The sequence below is a fragment of the Dendropsophus ebraccatus genome, unplaced genomic scaffold (assembly GCF_027789765.1).
Source record: "Dendropsophus ebraccatus isolate aDenEbr1 unplaced genomic scaffold, aDenEbr1.pat pat_scaffold_652_ctg1, whole genome shotgun sequence".
NCBI classification, from domain to species: domain Eukaryota; kingdom Metazoa; phylum Chordata; class Amphibia; order Anura; family Hylidae; genus Dendropsophus; species Dendropsophus ebraccatus.
In genome coordinates, this window is record NW_027210251.1 from 1 (window position 1) to 17,518 (window position 17,518).

Sequence of the window (17,518 nt, forward strand, 5' to 3'; positions counted from 1 at the left end):
CAGGTTCCTCTTCCTCTCCAGTATATCCTGTATTCATCAGCCAAGCTCATCTTCCTCTCAGTCTATCCTGGCTGCAGCAGCCAGGCTCCCTTCTCTCCATTCTATTCTGCATGAATCAGCCAAGCTTATCTTCCCTCCAGTCTATTCTGCATGCAGCAGCCAGGCTCCTCTTCCTCTCGCAGTCAATTCTGTCATGCTCAGCCAAGCTCATCTCCTCCCATCTATCCTGCATGCATCATCCAAGCTCATCTTCCTCTCCAGTCTATCCTGCATGCATCAGCCCGGCTCATCTTCCTCTCCCGTCTATCCTGCATGTGCAGCCGGCTCCTCTTCCTTTCCAGTCTATCCTGCATGCAATCAGCCAAGCCAGCTCCTCTCCAGTCTACCTGCATGTGGCAAGTCGGGCTCCTCCTCTTCCTCTCCCGTCTATCCTGCATGACTGCGTGAGCCAGGAATTGGAATATCGTAGGAATGAGGAGAGGATGATGGTGGTAGTATTCTCTCCTGAGTGTGGCGCTGAGCTCCTCTGTGGAGGGGATGCACTGAGGGCTGCAGAGTGAGGGTGTGCTGTACCTGCAGGATAGCTGGGTCTTGTCACGGTCACAGGTGGGCAGGAGGGCTTCTGCAGGTACAGTGGGACTCTCCTGGCGCTTCCCTGGGTATCTCTCTCTCTCTTCTGTGGCTGCTGCGAGCGGTTCCTGTAGGGGGGGGGGTGCTGCACCTGTGTGTAAGGTGGTCGGTGGGGAGGACCTGTAGTTCCCCCGGGCCAACCCCAAATACTGCTGTCCTGTACAATGGCCCTTAATGGGTGGGGTGGCAGGATAACCAGGACAACAGGGAGACAAGGAGGGAGGCAGTGTAACAACAACTCCTTTACTGATAGACGTGCAGATGGTATAAAGTCTTTTGGTATACAGCGGTGAATACTGGCGGCTTTGACTGGGTTACTGTACTTGTGGAGAGTTTGGTGGTGTGTGGAGAGATGGTGGTGTGTGGAGAGATGGTGTGTGGAGAGTTTGGTGGTGTGTGGAGAGATGGTGTGTGGAGAGATGATCTGCCTCAGATCCTGCTCTGTCAGTACGTGTGGGACGCTGGTGAGCACTGTGATCCTGTGGACCTCTTCCCCAATGGCGCTTGAGTCTGTGTTCCCTCCCAGTCTGCTAGGAAGCTTCCTGCTTAGGTTACTGGGCCGGGCCGTAGGCCACAACTTTCGGCTCCCAGAGGTATCCAGGGGTCCTAGTAAATCTTACCCCCCGAATTCAGGAAGATGGGTGCAGAGGCCTACGTTAACTCTGCTCCCTTTTACAGCAAAGTCCATCCACTTAGGGTGTCTGTCTTTAGGATTCCCATTGACTGTAAGTGTGTGGCCCTTTCCTGAGGGGGCACCTGACAAACTGTCTCTCAAAGTCTCTCTTTTCCTCTCACCTCCAGCTGTTTTCTTTGGCTGCTCTGTTGGTAATCTCTCTTGTTCCCCTCAGCAGCTTTGCTCTGTGGTAATGGTCTCTCATGAGGTGATGTTGTTCCCTCAGCATCTTCTCCCCGTGGTGATGGTCTCTCATGAGGTGATGTTCCACTCAGCAGCTTCTCTCTGTGGCAGTAGCGAAATTTGGTGGGGGGCAAGGGAGGCGGTCGCCCCCGGGCCCACTCAGACAGGGGCCCACTGAGGTCTTAGACAGTTAATGCTGTCTGCAAAAGCTATTGCTTTTGCAGACAGCATTAACACATCAGTAGTGGCCGGAACTGTATGCGCTCGCACTCCTAATGAGCGCATACAGTTCCGACTGGGCCAGGATGTGATTGACACAGCATCAGGAGCCATTGGCTCCTGGCTGTGTCAATCATTCTTGTGGCCGGAGGCAGCGTTATGCCTCCAGCCACAAGAGGCTGCGCTCCGCATCCGCACACGCCCCCCGAACCGCCGAGCCCACCCCCTCCTTTATGCCTCTCTTGCGACCGCAAGCACGGTCTTGCTTGCGGCCGCAAGAGGCAATCTTGCCCCTGTCTGATGCGTCGCTCCCTGGGGGATTCCCAGGGAAGCGCACGTATCAGGAACCTTAGTGCGCGTCGCTGGGACTTCCTGTACCGGAAGTCCTGGCTCTGGGCGCACACTCAGCTTCCGGATGTGTGCGCTGCCCGGGAATCCCCAGGGAGGGACGCATCAGCTGGGGGCAGAAGAGAGGACAGCAGCGACGTGGGGAGCGCTTGTTAGGTGAGTTGTGTGTTTGTTTTTTTAATCTGCTGTGCAGGGGGCAAACTATAAGGGGGGATACAGGGGGGGAGCCATCTATAAGGGGGGAATACAGGAGGAGCCATCTATAAGGGGGGATACAGGGGGGGGGAGCCATCTATAAGGGAGGGATACAGGGGAGGGGAGCCATCTATAAGGGGGGATACAGGGGGGGAGCCATCTATAAGGGAGGGATACAGGGGAGGGGGAGCCATCTATAAGGGGGGAATACAGGGGAGGGAAGCCATCTATAGGGGGGATACAGGGGAGGGAAGCCATCTATAAGGGAGGGATACAGGGGAGGGGAGCCATCTATAAGGGGGGGGGATACAGGGGAGGAGCCATCTATAAGGGGGGGATACAGGGGGGGAGCCATCTATAAGGGGGGGATACAGGGGAGGGAAGCCATCTATAAGGGGGGGGATACAGGGGGGAGCCATCTATAAGGGGGAATACAGGGGAGGGAAGCCATCTATAAGGGGGGATACAGGGGGGGAGCCATCTATAAGGGAGGGATACAGGGAGGGGAGCCATCTATAAGGGGGGGGGGATACAGGGGAGGAGCCATCTATAAGGGGGGGGATACAGGGGGGGAGCCATCTATAAGGGGGAATACAGGGGAGGGAAGCCATCTATAAGGGGGGAATACAGGGGAGGGAAGCCATCTATAAGGGGGGGGATACAGGGGAGGGGAGCCATCTATAAGGGGGGGGGGGATACAGGGGAGGAGCCATCTATAAGGGGGGGATACAGGGGGGGAAGCCATCTATAAGGGGGGGGATACAGGGGAGGGAAGCCATCTATAAGGGGGGGATACAGGGGGGGAGCCATCTATAAGGGGGAATACAGGGGAGGGAAGCCATCTATAAGGGGGGATACAGGGGGGGAGCCATCTATAAGGGAGGGATACAGGGGAGGGGAGCCATCTATAAGGGGGGGGATACAGGGGAGGAGCCATCTATAAGGGGGGGGATACAGGGGGGGAGCCATCTATAAGGGGGAATACAGGGGAGGGAAGCCATCTATAAGGGGGGAATACAGGGGAGGGAAGCCATCTATAAGGGGGGGATACAGGGGGGGGGAGCCATCTATAAGGGGGGAATACAGGAGGAGCCATCTATAAGGGGGGAATACAGGAGGAGCCATCTATAAGGGGGTATACAGGGGAGGGAAGCCATCTATAAGGGGGAATACAGGGGAGGGGAGCCATCTATAAGGGGGGGGGGATACAGGGGGGAGCCATCTATAAGAGTCAGCCTACCCACTAAACAAGGGTGTAAAGGGGCCAATACAGATGTGCAGTGTGTAGAGAGATGAGGATGGTGCCAGAGTGTGGAGCCTAATATGTCTGTCTGGCAGATTCTGTGGATTCGTGGCTCGGAGAAGTTCTCATAACGGCCCAGGGCAGATGGAGAAGAAGATGAAAAGGGAAGAACTCTGATCAGAGAAGACGTCCCCTGTGAGTCACTAAATATATCTGCACTGTAATGTATATGGTGTATAGAACCTGTGTAGAGCTGGGGCTACTGCTAAATGACTTGAAGAGGTGATATTGCTCTGTGTACAGTGGATTATTCAGTTGCAGCAGTGGTGCTAGTCAGTATGTGCTGGTATTAGTCGGTATGTGCTGGTATTAGTCGGTATGTGCTGGTATTAGTCAGTAAGTAGTGGTGTTATTTGTTACTTGTAATCTGGTACTGTGTTTTATTGGATTTAGTATAGAGGATTTAGTCAGTAACAATATGGTGGTGATGGTAGTGGTTGTGGCGATATTTCCTCCTTGTATACTGGTATTATTGGTAATACCATATATATATACCAGTAGCATGCACTTGGTCGAGGAAGGGGGGCTCCAGGTTGACAGTCTGCTGCCCTCAGGGTATGCTGGGAGTTGTAGTACAGTAGTACAATCCTCCGATACCTGCCGCTGTAGACAGATGTATTGCTGGAACTTCAGGGCTGATGGTTGTCACCCACAGGTCGCAGCCACCAGGAGAATCAAACTGAGGACAAGAGTGGTGCTGTCTGTGGAAGAAGGCAGCTATATTTTTCTAATGTTAAGCCCTTTTACTTTTTTTGTGGTTCTATATTCCAGATGTAGAAGCCTCTTACACGGCTCTGTATCCTTATTCACTATAAGAAATGTAGAAGAATATTCCCTTTATTATTCAAAAAAATCCTTGTCACCTGCTGGGGTTCCCTATGGGTAACGTTGGTTGGGGGCCCATTTAGCCTCACTCGCCCCCCCTAGGCTGAACCCCTAGCTACGCCCCTGCTCTGTGGTGATGGTCTCTCATGAGGTGATGTTCCCTCAGCAGCTTCTCTCTGTGGTGATGGCCTCTCATGAGGTGATGTTCCCTCAGCAGCTTTGCTCTGTGGTGATGGTCTCTCCTCAGGTGATGATGTTCCCTCAGCAGCTTCTCTCTGTGGTGATGGTCTCTCCTGGGGCGATATTGTTCCCTCAGCAGCTTTGCTCTGTGGTGATGGTCTCTCCTAAGGTGATGTTGTTCCCTCAGCAGCTTTGCTTTGTGGTGATGGTCTCTCCTAAGGTGATGTTGTTCCCTCAGCAGCTTTGCTCTGTGGTGATGGTCTCTTATGAGGTGATGTTCCCTCAGCAGCTTCTCTCTGTGGTGATGGTCTCTCCTGAGGTGATGTTGTTCCCTCAGCAGCTTTGCTCTGTGGTGATGGTCTCTCCTCAGGTGATGATGTTCCCTCAGCAGCTTCTCTCTGTGGTGATGGTCTCTCCTGAGGCGATATTGTTCCCTCAGCAGCTTTGCTCTGTGGTGATGGTCTCTCCTAAGGTGATGTTGTTCCCTCAGCAGCTTTGCTCTGTGGTGATGGTCTCTCCTAAGGTGATGTTGTTCCCTCAGCAGCTTTGCTCTGTGGTGATGGTCTCTTATGAGGTGATGTTCCCTCAGCAGCTTCTCTCTGTGGTGATGGTCTCTCCTGAGGTGATGTTGTTCCCTCAGCAGCTTTGCTCTGTGGTGATGGTCTCTCCTGAGGTGATGATGTTCCCTCAGCAGCTTCTCTCTGTGGTGATGGTCTCTCCTGAGGTGATATTGTTCCCTCAGCAGCTTCTCTGTGGTAATAGTCTCTCCTGAGGTGATGTTCCCTCAGCAGCTTTGCTCTGTGGTGATGGTCTCTCCTGAGGTGATGTTCCCTCAGCAGCTTTGCTCTGTGGTGATTGTCTCTCCTGAGGTGATATTGTTCCCTCAGCAGCTTTGCTCTGTGGTGATGGTCTCTCATGAGGTGATGTTCCACTCAGCAGCTTCTCTCTGTGGTGATGGTCTCTCATGAGGTGATGTTGTTCCCTCAGCAGCTTTGCTCTGTGGTGATGGTCTCTCCTAAGGTGATGTTGTTCCCTCAGCAGCTTTGCTCTGTGGTGATGGTCTCTCATGAGGTGATGTTGTTTCCTCAGCAGCTTCTCTCTGTGGTGATGGTCTCTCATGAGGTGATGTTGTTCCCTCAGCAGCTTCTCTCTGTGGTGATGGTCTCTCCTGAGGTGATGTTGTTCCCTCAGCAGCTTTGCTCTGTGGTGATGGTCTCTCATGAGGTGATGTTGTTCCCTCAGCAGCTTTGCTCTGTGGTGATGGTCTCTCATGAGGTGATGTTGTTCCCTCAGCAGCTTCTCTCTGTGGTAATGGTCTCTCCTCAGTTGATGTTGTTCCCTCAGCAGCTTTGCTCTGTGGTGATAGTCTCTCATGAGGTGATGTTGTTCCCTCAGCAGCTTCTCTCTGTGGTGATGGTCTCTAATGAGGTGATGTTCCCTCAGCAGCTTCTCTCTGTGGTGATGGTCTCTCCTGAGGTGATATTGTTCCCTCAGCAGCTTTGCTCTGTGGTGATGGTCTCTCATGAGGTGATGTTCCACTCAGCAGCTTCTCTCTGTGGTGATGGTCTCTCATGAGGTGATGTTGTTCCCTCAGCAGCTTTGCTCTGTGGTGATGGTCTCTACTGAGGTGATGTTGTTCCCTCAGCAGCTTTGCTCTGTGGTGATGGTCTCTCCTAAGGTGATGTTGTTCCCTCAGCAGCTTCTCTCTGTGGTGATGGTCTCTAATGAGGTGATGTTCCCTCAGTAGCTTTGCTCTGTGGTGATGGTCTCTCATGAGGTGATGTTGTTCCCTCAGCAGCTTCTCTCTGTGGTGATGGTCTCTCATGAGGTGATGTTGTTCCCTCAGCAGCTTCGCTCTGTGGTGATGGTCTCTCATGAGGTGATGTTGTTCCCCTCAGCAGCTTCTCTCTGTGGTAATGGTCTCTCCTGAGTTGATGTTGTTCCCTCAGCAGCTTTGCTCTGTGGTGATGGTCTCTCATGAGGTGATGTTGTTCCCTCAGCAGCTTTGCTCTGTGGAGATGGTCTCTCATGAGGTGATGTTGTTCCCTCAGCAGCTTCTCTCTGTGGTGATGGTCTCTCATGAGGTGATGTTGTTCCCTCAGCAGCTTCTCTCTGTGGTGATGGTCTCTCATGAGGTGATGTTGTTCCCTCAGCAGCTTCTCTCTGTGGTGATGGTCTCTCATGAGGTGATGTTGTTCCCTCAGCAGCTTCTCTCTGTGGTGATGGTCTCTCCTGAGGTGATGTTGTTCCCTCAGCAGCTTTGCTCTGTGGTGATGGTCTCTCATGAGGTGATGTTCCCTCAGCAGCTTCTCTCTGTGGTGATGGTCTCTCCTGAGGTGATGTTGTTCCCTCAGCAGCTTTGCTCTGTGGTGATGGTCTCTCATGAGGTGATGTTCCCTCAGCAGCTTCTCTCTGTGGTGATGGCCTCTCATGGGGTGATGTTGTTCCCTCAGCAGCTTCTCTCTGTGGTGATGGCCTCTCATGAGGTGATGATGTTCCCTCAGCAGCTTCTCTCTGTGGTGATGGTCCCTAATGAGGTGATGTTCCCTCAGCAGCTTCTCTCTGTGGTGATGGTCTCTCATGAGGTGATGTTGTTCCCTTAGCAGCTTTGCTCTGTGGTGATGGTCTCTCATGAGGTGATGTTGTTCCCTCAGCAGCTTCTCTCTGTGGTGATGGTCTCTCATGAGGTGATGTTGTTCCTTCAGCAGCTTCTCTGTGGTCAGCTTCTCTATGTGGTGATGGTCTCTCATGAGGTGATGTTGTTCCCTCAGCAGCTTCTCTCTGTGGTAATAGTCTCTCATGAGGTGATGTTGTTCCCTCAGCAGCTTTGCTCTGTGGTGATGGTCTCTCATGAGGTGATGTTGTTCCCTCAGCAGCTTCTCTCTGTGGTGATGGTCTCTCATGAGGTGATGTTGTTCCCTCAGCAGCTTTGCTCTGTGGTGATGGTCTCTCCTGAGGTGATGTTCCCTCAGCAGCTTCTTTCTGTGGTGATGGTCTCTCATGAGGTGATGTTCCCTCAGCAGCTTCTCTCTGTGGTGATGGCCTCTGATAAGGCCAGCGATACGATTTTACCTACCTGCACCGTACCTATATGAATACACATATATATAGGCCTCTTGCTCAGAAGCTCCAGCATATTAGAGAGTCCCTGATAGGGTTAATTTATAGTTGGACCATTTCTTACCTTGGAAAACTTCTGATATGACACTAGAAAGAATGTTTTGTCTCAAGAACTATTTCCCTCAGAGACATGTTTATCAGCGTCCAAGGCCGTTCTCAGAGGAAAGCTGACTTTCTGTTACAGTGGGAATAATGTTAAAGTATCATTGCACAGAATGTATTGTTCTAACCTTTTTGAATAATAATAATGAATACTAATATAGATGCCATTGCGCATGACTGAATATCTAAATCACTAGCACCGCCTCATCTATGCCTTATTAGCATTTGTTACCACCCTATATTTTATCTGTCTATAAAATGTGATGACCATAATAAAACTTGGGCCATTTTCTCCAGGCTTATAATCATGATACATTGTCTTATCTGTGTCCATGACGTATAAGTAACGAGCTGGTAATACTGCAGGATTCCAACTCTAGATATAATTTAAAAACCATCCTTTACCTGGGTTTTTGGCTTCTCTCCATAGAGAGAGGTCAACATATAAATTTAACCTTAACATTTGGCGCCCTTGGCAGGGACTCAGCCTCTTGCAAACTAGAACGCAGACAGACGGGATGTGGTGATTTATCCGTCATCGGACGCGCAGATATAACTGGCCAGGTAAGAGAGACTTTCCCTTTCTTACGTACTATCTGTGCCTCAGGGGAACGGATCTAATCAGATTCCCGTCACACCTGTGTTCTCTATATGTTTGTAAAGCTGAGTCTAATTGTTAGACAAAGAACTCTGTAACCCAGGATAGGACAAGGTTAAAGTGCTGCATTGCCGTCGCAAACTGTTGTGTGATTGAGATAAGCTGTTGCTGTATTTATGCTGAATTAAGGAAAGGGATTGCCGAACATGATCACTTCTGCGTCCTTACGGGGAGGCTGTGATTAATTCTTAACCCTTGTAATACAGCATGGCATCGAGAACAGCTGCAAGGTCACAGACAGCAGGCGCATAACTTTTGGAGTGAACGGGTTCCTGATAAGTGATATCTGTCTCGAGCAGCGGGAACAATACTTGTATTGATCCCATTATTTGTGCTTGTACTGTGGTAGAGAGCAGGTCAGAAGATCTGTGACTTACCCCCTTGCCCCCTAGGAGGAATTAGCAACGAGGGACAGTAGGTTGCTGTAGTGCGTCGCCATAGTGTGTCACTGTGACGGCTGGGCCTATAGCGGCTGTGCTTGTTAAAACCTAAGGTTTAGGTTTCGTTCCCCAATACGCTACCTAGGGATTAGCTGAGCAAGGATGAGACAGTTATTCACTAAAAGAAGGGATCCCCAGTCTCCACAAGAAGTTTATGTGAAGCTGATGTGAAGCTAAGAAAGATATAGTTAGCGATGGGCATGAGAAAATGCAGTGCAAGATCTAGAACAGATCTTTAGGAGGTTTGATATGAAGGCAGATACATGCCTTAGCCCCACCAACCTCTGGCTCTCTGACCAACACTTGGGAAACCCCTTACACTCCTGTGCACACTTATTTTTGCCTTGTGGGTAGGTAACCAGACCTACATGTAACATGCAGGGCAAATGGGTCCTTGAAATTTCCAGGAATCTTAGGGGTTAATCGAAGTACTATCCCTAAGGGGGAATCAAGGATTAGAGTTCTAAGAGGGGAGGGTGTGGAGTAGATAGATGAGAGCCAGAGGGTCAGACAGAAGGAAAACATTCAGGATAATGGGTGGGAAGCACAGGTCCAGCTGGGTGGACATGTGCCGGTGACCAGCAATATCTAGATAAGACAGAATATTGTAGTGTGTGTGGCAGACCCAAGCCACATCATTATGTTACACCATTGTACCCAGTTTATATCTGTATACAAACCCCAGATCCTGCAAAAAGCCAACCTACGTCCAATGGTGGCGTATAGACCCTTTGTTCTGCAGGAATCTTCCCCTTGGTCGGCTGTTGAAGTAGTTACTTTGATTTAAAGTGCCCCTGACCTGATAGTAAGACCAATGCCTTTGTGGAGGTGGGCAGCCTAACCTCAAATAGTGTATATTGCCATGTAAGTGTCTAAGTACAATGCCACGTACTCAGACAAGGAGAACAGTCCAGTTCATTGCTAGATACAGTACTGAGAGAGCTGAAGAGGTTAATTAATGCTGCGTAGTGAAGCAGCATACAAAGTACATAATGTGTGTTATTTGTTATGTTTTGTACAAGGCCATCAACCAGCTCTGAGGGCTGCAGATCACATGCAAGCAGCATTAGAAAAAAAAAAAAAAGAATCAGAGCTGTTAGTGTAATGTAATGTACGCTCCTACATTATACTGTATTTCAGCCAGTCTTACTAAGCTGGTGTTCCCCTTTAGAAGTATGTTACGTGTTAAAAAAAATGTTGATCATTTTCTGTTGTCCCGACCGTGGAACATTTGCTTATTTGTGTACGCCACTTTTCTGTAATCAGCCCTCAAAGATGGCGACGGAAAGCCAAACACTCCCCATATCATCCACGTCTCCATTATAATTGTGACGTCTCAAAACCATGCCCTAAGCCAACACCCCTATATCCGGTTATCTAGTCCGGTGGCCATTTTAACTCCTGGCATTTCTGTCCTCCGCCCATATTGCTTAGTGTCACTGAGGGGGTGGGCACAGGACTTTCCGATAGAGTCTAACAACTGTTTTGCACATTTATTAATGAATATTATTACCTGATGGTGAAGAAAGTTAGACAAAGGTTTGTTGGAGGGAAAAGCAATGAGACTGTTTGAAGGAGCTGGGTCTATTAGACCTATTAGTGTATAAGATTGTTATACGGAAGTGTCAGTAGGAGGAGTCAGAGAGAAAAAGTACGTTTTATTAGGAATGTCAAGAGAAAAGTGATAATTGGTAAAGATCAAACGCAGAATTTTGTGCACTTAAGAACCCAATGGTATAAGGAGTCTGTAGTAACTTATTACTGTAACTTACACATTTGTATTTAAAAAGTATGTTGTAGGTATATATATGTATCCCAATATATATTGTAAACAGATTTTCTTTAAGTGTGTGTCCCCAACGTATGATATTTCAAAGAAGAAGTAGTTTACTACAGTAAAATATATATATTTCTAAGGAGTAGTAACTTACTACTGTAATATATATATTTCTATGTAACTTTATTTAACAAGTGTTTATATATATATGTGTATATATGTGTATATATGTGTACACATCTATCCTAATAAGTTCTACGCAAATTGTTTTTTTATTCTACTAAGTTATAAGTATGTGTGTCACTGTCCAAGGTTACAGTCTGGTGTATAAGAGCACAGCGCTGATATCTTCTGTAACTTCAAGGATGTTAGAAAAAAAAAAAAAAAATTCCAAGAAGTTTTAACTCTTGTATCTATGATTTTACTGCTCACTGCTCAAGGTTAGAAGTGAGGTACAGAGCGTTCTGTTTACTGATAAGAGCAGCGTATTGAAGGAATATTCATTTCAGCGGATTCATTTAATTTTTTTAATGTTTTTATTTTTAGGGTTAACAGTTTTGTGATGATTATAGCAAACTTAGCTCATGAATATATATGTACTTTTATCCCTAGTAAAAACCAAACCCATGTCCATGGCTCCAGTCTGCACGCCTTATGCCCCCCCAATATATATATATCTTGTGCTAAGTGCATTGAATCCAGCATCTCTGTTGCCTATTGATGTAGATTCAAATGGGGGAGGGGATAGAGGTGAATGGAAATGGGAGCAGCCCATTTTGATGGAGTAGCCAATTTTGATGTTTTAAATTTTTTTAAACACCGTACAAATTTTTTATTTTTGAATAAGGATGTTTTTGTTACTTATTGTGTTTGATATTTTAAATTGTGAAAGATGAAAATGTAATTGAAAGCCCAAATATTAATGAAAGTTTAAAAGTTTTCATTGTAGATTATCTCAGACTTTTCAAAGATGGATGACACAAGACGCAAGGATATATGGTGACCGCCATGCAGAGTGACGTTCCACTGCAGAAACCGCTCCTGCTATAAGCTGGAGGTGAGGACAATCACTGAGACATGTAGGATGGTTGAAGGTAACTGTGCAGATGTCTATATGAAGCCCACCATTATGGGTTAATTGGCAAATTAGAGATTTGTTTGGTCCCTGGGCTTACCAAAAAGCTGCCATAGAGCGGCTGACGCAACGTTCACGCTGACAAACCCTGATGCCAAAAAGGGTGATGGATGATGGATAAAGCTGGTGATGCGGTGGTTTCTGTGCTCTTCCCAAGGTAACAGTGTACAAAGCGTACAAGGGAATGGGGAGATGTTTCCAGTCTCTTCCTGAGGTAACCGCACATAGTGTACAGGTGGAGGAGGAGATGTGGATCTGTTTGTTTTTAAGTCTTTTCCAGAGACAATCAGCAACAAGCTGTGAGACCAGCGGATGGAGAAGAGGTACTGGGTAAAGATGGCAGTCAGACAGTAAGTAACTGTGTTTGCCGCCTGCCTTGTATCCCACTGTAAGTTATCTGACAAAACCAGCAGAAGGAAGCCATGTGTAATGTGGTGTAGAATCCTCACATTGGGCGGCCCAGGGGACAACAAATATAGCAGAGAGGGTTGTGTACGGCTGTATTATCTACACCTGTCATAACCTACTGTAAGTAACACCGTAAAGTGCCTGTCTGCATAGTCTGTCATCTTCCTGCCTGTTTTAGGGAATGTAAGTGGACGTCATCCACCTGCCACAGGTGGCCTATACAGGTATGTCCTTGTCTGTATTGGTGTCTTCTTTACAGGTCAGCCAAAACTATGGGAGACAACAAAGCCAATGTCTGAGGTGATACTAGTGGCCTTAAAAGAAGCGATATAACTGAGGCCAAGAGTCCAAGTGTCTGTAAAGAGGCCTGTCAGTCAAAAGATGGGTTTAAGGATAAAGGATCCATACCAATGCTACTATTACAAAAAGGATCATATGATATATTATTCTCATAAAAAGGCTTTGAAACCTTAGGTGATGTATCATTTACACTTTGCTGTTATTTCTATGGTGGTTATCTTATGTGTAATATATGATGATCTCAGTCAGACAAGAGACAATTCAGTAGGATCCAAATATTATATCGGTATTAAGCGCCCAGTTACTTCATATTATTGGTGTATGTATTATATTATATGATTATTTACAGGAAGAGATGTGACCATGCGACCAGTCATTAGACCTGTGTGATCTAATCATAAAGACGTTTTCTAGGTACAAAATGAAGTAAAAAGACTAAAAAGAAGTGGAAATTTTTAGAATCCGGTACTGAAGATTGTGAATTCACTAATTGGTTATTATAAGTGAATCTAGTGGTTACATAGTAGGTCACATTGTGGAGATTTTATTGCATTTACCTGTTATGCTGTTTTTGGTTTATGTATCAATGAACTTTTATTTTTGCTTTTGCCATGAGATAAGATTTGTTCACATCTAAACTTTTCTTTTTCAGAAACTTTTTAAAGTTAGTTGTTGTGACTTTCCAATACCTACATGATGCCTAAGTGGTAGAGTCCTTGTGATAGAGTCACGTCTGTTATATACAGTGAAGAACTTATTGTCTGATCACTCAGTGTCACAGGGAGACGTAGGAGTGACAGGAGACTAGTTAGGTTCGGGACGGAGGATTGTCTTACCTTTAAAGCAGTCCTACGGTAAAGGGACCTAGAGAAGGGGGCTACATCTGTAGTCAAGATTAGGGACAAGATTAGGGACAGGAGTGATGAGACAATAAGGTTTGGTTATTTTGATAAAATCCGGAGAGGTATTTGTCATATATATATGATTGTTTGAGTATTGATAATAAGCTTTTATTTGTCTTGTTGTAACTAAACTGTATATTGATGTATACTGTACAGACTCACCCATTGTTTAGTATTTTCTTTCGGTTATTGCAGATCTACCTACCTCATCTGCTGTAAGTTTGTTCCGCCATCTATAACTTTCAATAAAATGTATGGTACTATTTTTGTCTATCCTATGGTGATGCCCCTAAACTAATGGGAGTCCTTCAGGGTCTCATCCAAGTGGTCTTATGCACAATACTGATCTGTTTTTCAGTAAAAGTGTTCATGTGTATTTTCTCTCGTATAAAACCTCGACAAACAGGAAGAAGCTTCACCCTCATATAAGAGACTAACGTTACTATGCTTTCTTTCTCTTATCGGTTCTCTTGAATCTGTGCCGCCTGGACATTTCTGGAGGTTGGATGCTGTACTAGTACTTGGAGGATGTTTTCACCTGTGGTCCCTTGATCAACCTGCGACTGAGGGTAGAGTCCTTAAAACCTCCGGCTACAACCCAACCACCAGTGATGACCCATATCCATGCTTCACGGATGTCAAATGGGGGAATGATAAGGCCAGCGATACGATTTTACCTACCTGCACCGTACCTATATGAATACACATATATATAGGCCTCTTGCTCAGAAGCTCCAGCATATTAGAGAGTCCCTGATAGGGTTAATTTATAGTTGGACCATTTCTTACCTTGGAAAACTTCTGATATGACACTAGAAAGAATGTTTTGTCTCAAGAACTATTTCCCTCAGAGACATGTTTATCAGCGTCCAAGGCCGTTCTCAGAGGAAAGCTGACTTTCTGTTACAGTGGGAATAATGTTAAAGTATCATTGCACAGAATGTATTGTTCTAACCTTTTTGAATAATAATAATGAATACTAATATAGATGCCATTGCGCATGACTGAATATCTAAATCACTAGCACCGCCTTATCTATGCCTTATTAGCATTTGTTACCACCCTATATTTTATCTGTCTATAAAATGTGATGACCATAATAAAACTTGGGCCATTTTCTCCAGGCTTATAATCATGATACATTGTCTTATCTGTGTCCATGACGTATAAGTAACGAGCTGGTAATACTGCAGGATTCCAACTCTAGATATAATTTAAAAACCATCCTTTACCTGGGTTTTTGGCTTCTCTCCATAGAGAGAGGTCAACATATAAATTTAACCTTAACAGCCTCTCATGGGGTGATGTTGTTCCCTCAGCAGCTTCTCTCTGTGGTGATGGCCTCTCATGAGGTGATGATGTTCCCTCAGCAGCTTCTCTCTGTGGTGATGGTCTCTAATGAGGTGATGTTCCCTCAGCAGCTTCTCTCTGTGGTGATGGTCTTTCATGAGGTGATGTTGTTCCCTCAGCAGCTTCTCTCTGTGGTGATGGTCTCTCATGAGGTGATGTTGTTCCCTCAGCAGCTTCTCTCTGTGGTGATGGCCTCTCCTGGGGTGATGTTGTTCCCTCAGCAGCTTCTCTCTGTGGTGATGGCCTCTCATGAGGTGATGATGTTCCCTCAGCAGCTTCTCTCTGTGGTGATGGTCTCTAATGAGGTGATGTTCCCTCAGCAGCTTCTCTCTGTGGTGATGGTCTTTCATGAGGTGATGTTGTTCCCTCAGCAGCTTCTCTCTGTGGTGATGGTCTCTCATGAGGTGATGTTGTTCCCTCAGCAGCTTCTCTCTGTGGTGATGGTCTCTCATGAGGTGATGTTGTTCCCTCAGCAGCTTCTCTCTGTGGTGATGGTCTCTCCTGAGGTGATGTTGTTCCCTCAGCAGCTTTGCTCTGTGGTGATGGTCTCTCATGAGGTGATGTTCCCTCAGCAGCTTCTCTCTGTGGTGATGGCCTCTCATGGGGTGATGTTGTTCCCTCAGCAGCTTCTCTCTGTGGTGATGGCCTCTCATGAGGTGATGATGTTCCCTCAGCAGCTTCTCTCTGTGGTGATGGTCCCTAATGAGGTGATGTTCCCTCAGCAGCTTCTCTCTGTGGTGATGGTCTCTCATGAGGTGATGTTGTTCCCTTAGCAGCTTTGCTCTGTGGTGATGGTCTCTCATGAGGTGATGTTGTTCCCTCAGCAGCTTCTCTCTGTGGTGATGGTCTCTCATGAGGTGATGTTGTTCCCTCAGCAGCTTCTCTGTGGTCAGCTTCTCTATGTGGTGATGGTCTCTCATGAGGTGATGTTGTTCCCTCAGCAGCTTCTCTCTGTGGTAATAGTCTCTCATGAGGTGATGTTGTTCCCTCAGCAGCTTTGCTCTGTGGTGATGGTCTCTCATGAGGTGATGTTGTTCCCTCAGCAGCTTCTCTCTGTGGTGATGGTCTCTCATGAGGTGATGTTGTTCCCTCAGCAGCTTTGCTCTGTGGTGATGGTCTCTCATGAGGTGATGTTCCCTCAGCAGCTTCTTTCTGTGGTGATGGTCTCTCATGAGGTGATGTTCCCTCAGCAGCTTCTCTCTGTGGTGATGGCCTCTCATGGGGTGATGTTGTTCCCTCAGCAGCTTCTCTCTGTGGTGATGGCCTCTCATGAGGTGATGATGTTCCCTCAGCAGCTTCTCTCTGTGGTGATGGTCTCTAATGAGGTGATGTTCCCTCAGCAGCTTCTCTCTGTGGTGATGGTCTTTCATGAGGTGATGTTGTTCCCTCAGCAGCTTCTCTCTGTGGTGATGGTCTCTCATGAGGTGATGTTGTTCCCTCAGCAGCTTCTCTCTGTGGTGATGGTCTCTCATGAGGTGATGTTGTTCCCTCAGCAGCTTTGCTCTGTGGTGATGGTCTCCCATGAGGTGATGTTGCGAACATTCGATGACGACCAGTCCCATAACACCCTCCATCTTGTATCACTAAGTGTAAGACAAAACCGGGTGGGACATATTGGCATCTTCTACGTTTAGGACCCCCTCATACTGATATGTAATATATAAGTGTGAATGAGGCCTTATAGTACTGCCTGCCGGGCCCGACCCAAAGCTGTACTACCAGGAACTGAAGCAAAAAAAAATGTATTTTTAATTCTACTTTATCAATATCAAATACTGATATATCCCCATGCGGTATCCTCAAATCTCCGCTATGTCCCCCAGATTCTCTTGTGGAGCGGGGGACCTCATCACTACAGGGAAGGGGGTGAACAATCATGGTGACAGCTCGGGGAGTAAACAAGACTACTCTTCTGCTTCTTACATCCTCCACGGATTGTTCCTCCTATAGGATTTCTCACTGTCCAGCTAAAAACATTGTTTCTTCTTTAAGTGAATTACCTTCTAAAACAGATGTACTTACAGAACATCAAAAAAGCTTTCCCCCTGTGTGACTTCTCTGATTATACCTTAATCTGACTTTAGTATCAAAACATTTTCCACATTATGAACATGAATACGGCTTCTCTCCTGTGTGAATTCTCTGATGATTCCTTAATTTGAATTTAGCATTGAAACATTTCCCACATTCTGGACAAGGATATGGCTTCTCTCCAGTGTGGATTCTTAGATGTGTAACAAGAGTTGGTTCATTTGTAAAAGACTTCCCACATTCTGATCACAAATATGGTTTCTCCCCTGTGTGACTTCTCTCATGATTCCTTAGTTTGAATTTATAAAACATTTCCCACATTGTGAACATGAATATGGCTTCTCTCCTGTTTAACTTCACTTTTTTTCTGTGAAACATGGAAATTGTTTTTCTCGTGTGTGACTTTTTTAATGTCTAACAAAATCAGCATGATTTATAAACCATTTCCCACATTCTGACATGAATATGGCTTATCTCGTGTGTAACATGATTAGATTTAGTTGTAAAACATTTTCCACATTCTAAACATGAATGTGGTTTCTTGCTAGTGTGAATTCTTTCATGTTTAATAAAATCTGATTTACTTGAAAAAAAAAAAACTTCCATTCTTTTTTAAAAAAAAATTTATATCTTTATTTATATATATAAACAATGTATCTAACATCTTTTACCAAGAATACACAAACATAATTTTTGGCAAGTTACACCAAAAGAGGCTGATCATAATTAGCATTACATA

General features: G+C 46.2%; 1 pseudogene; it reads right to left on the reverse strand.

Moving 5' to 3' along the window:
• Window positions 1-16,776: 16,776 nt before the first annotated feature.
• Window positions 16,777-17,385, reverse strand: LOC138778152 (oocyte zinc finger protein XlCOF22-like; annotated as a pseudogene).
• Between the last annotated feature and the right edge of the window lie 133 nt (window positions 17,386-17,518).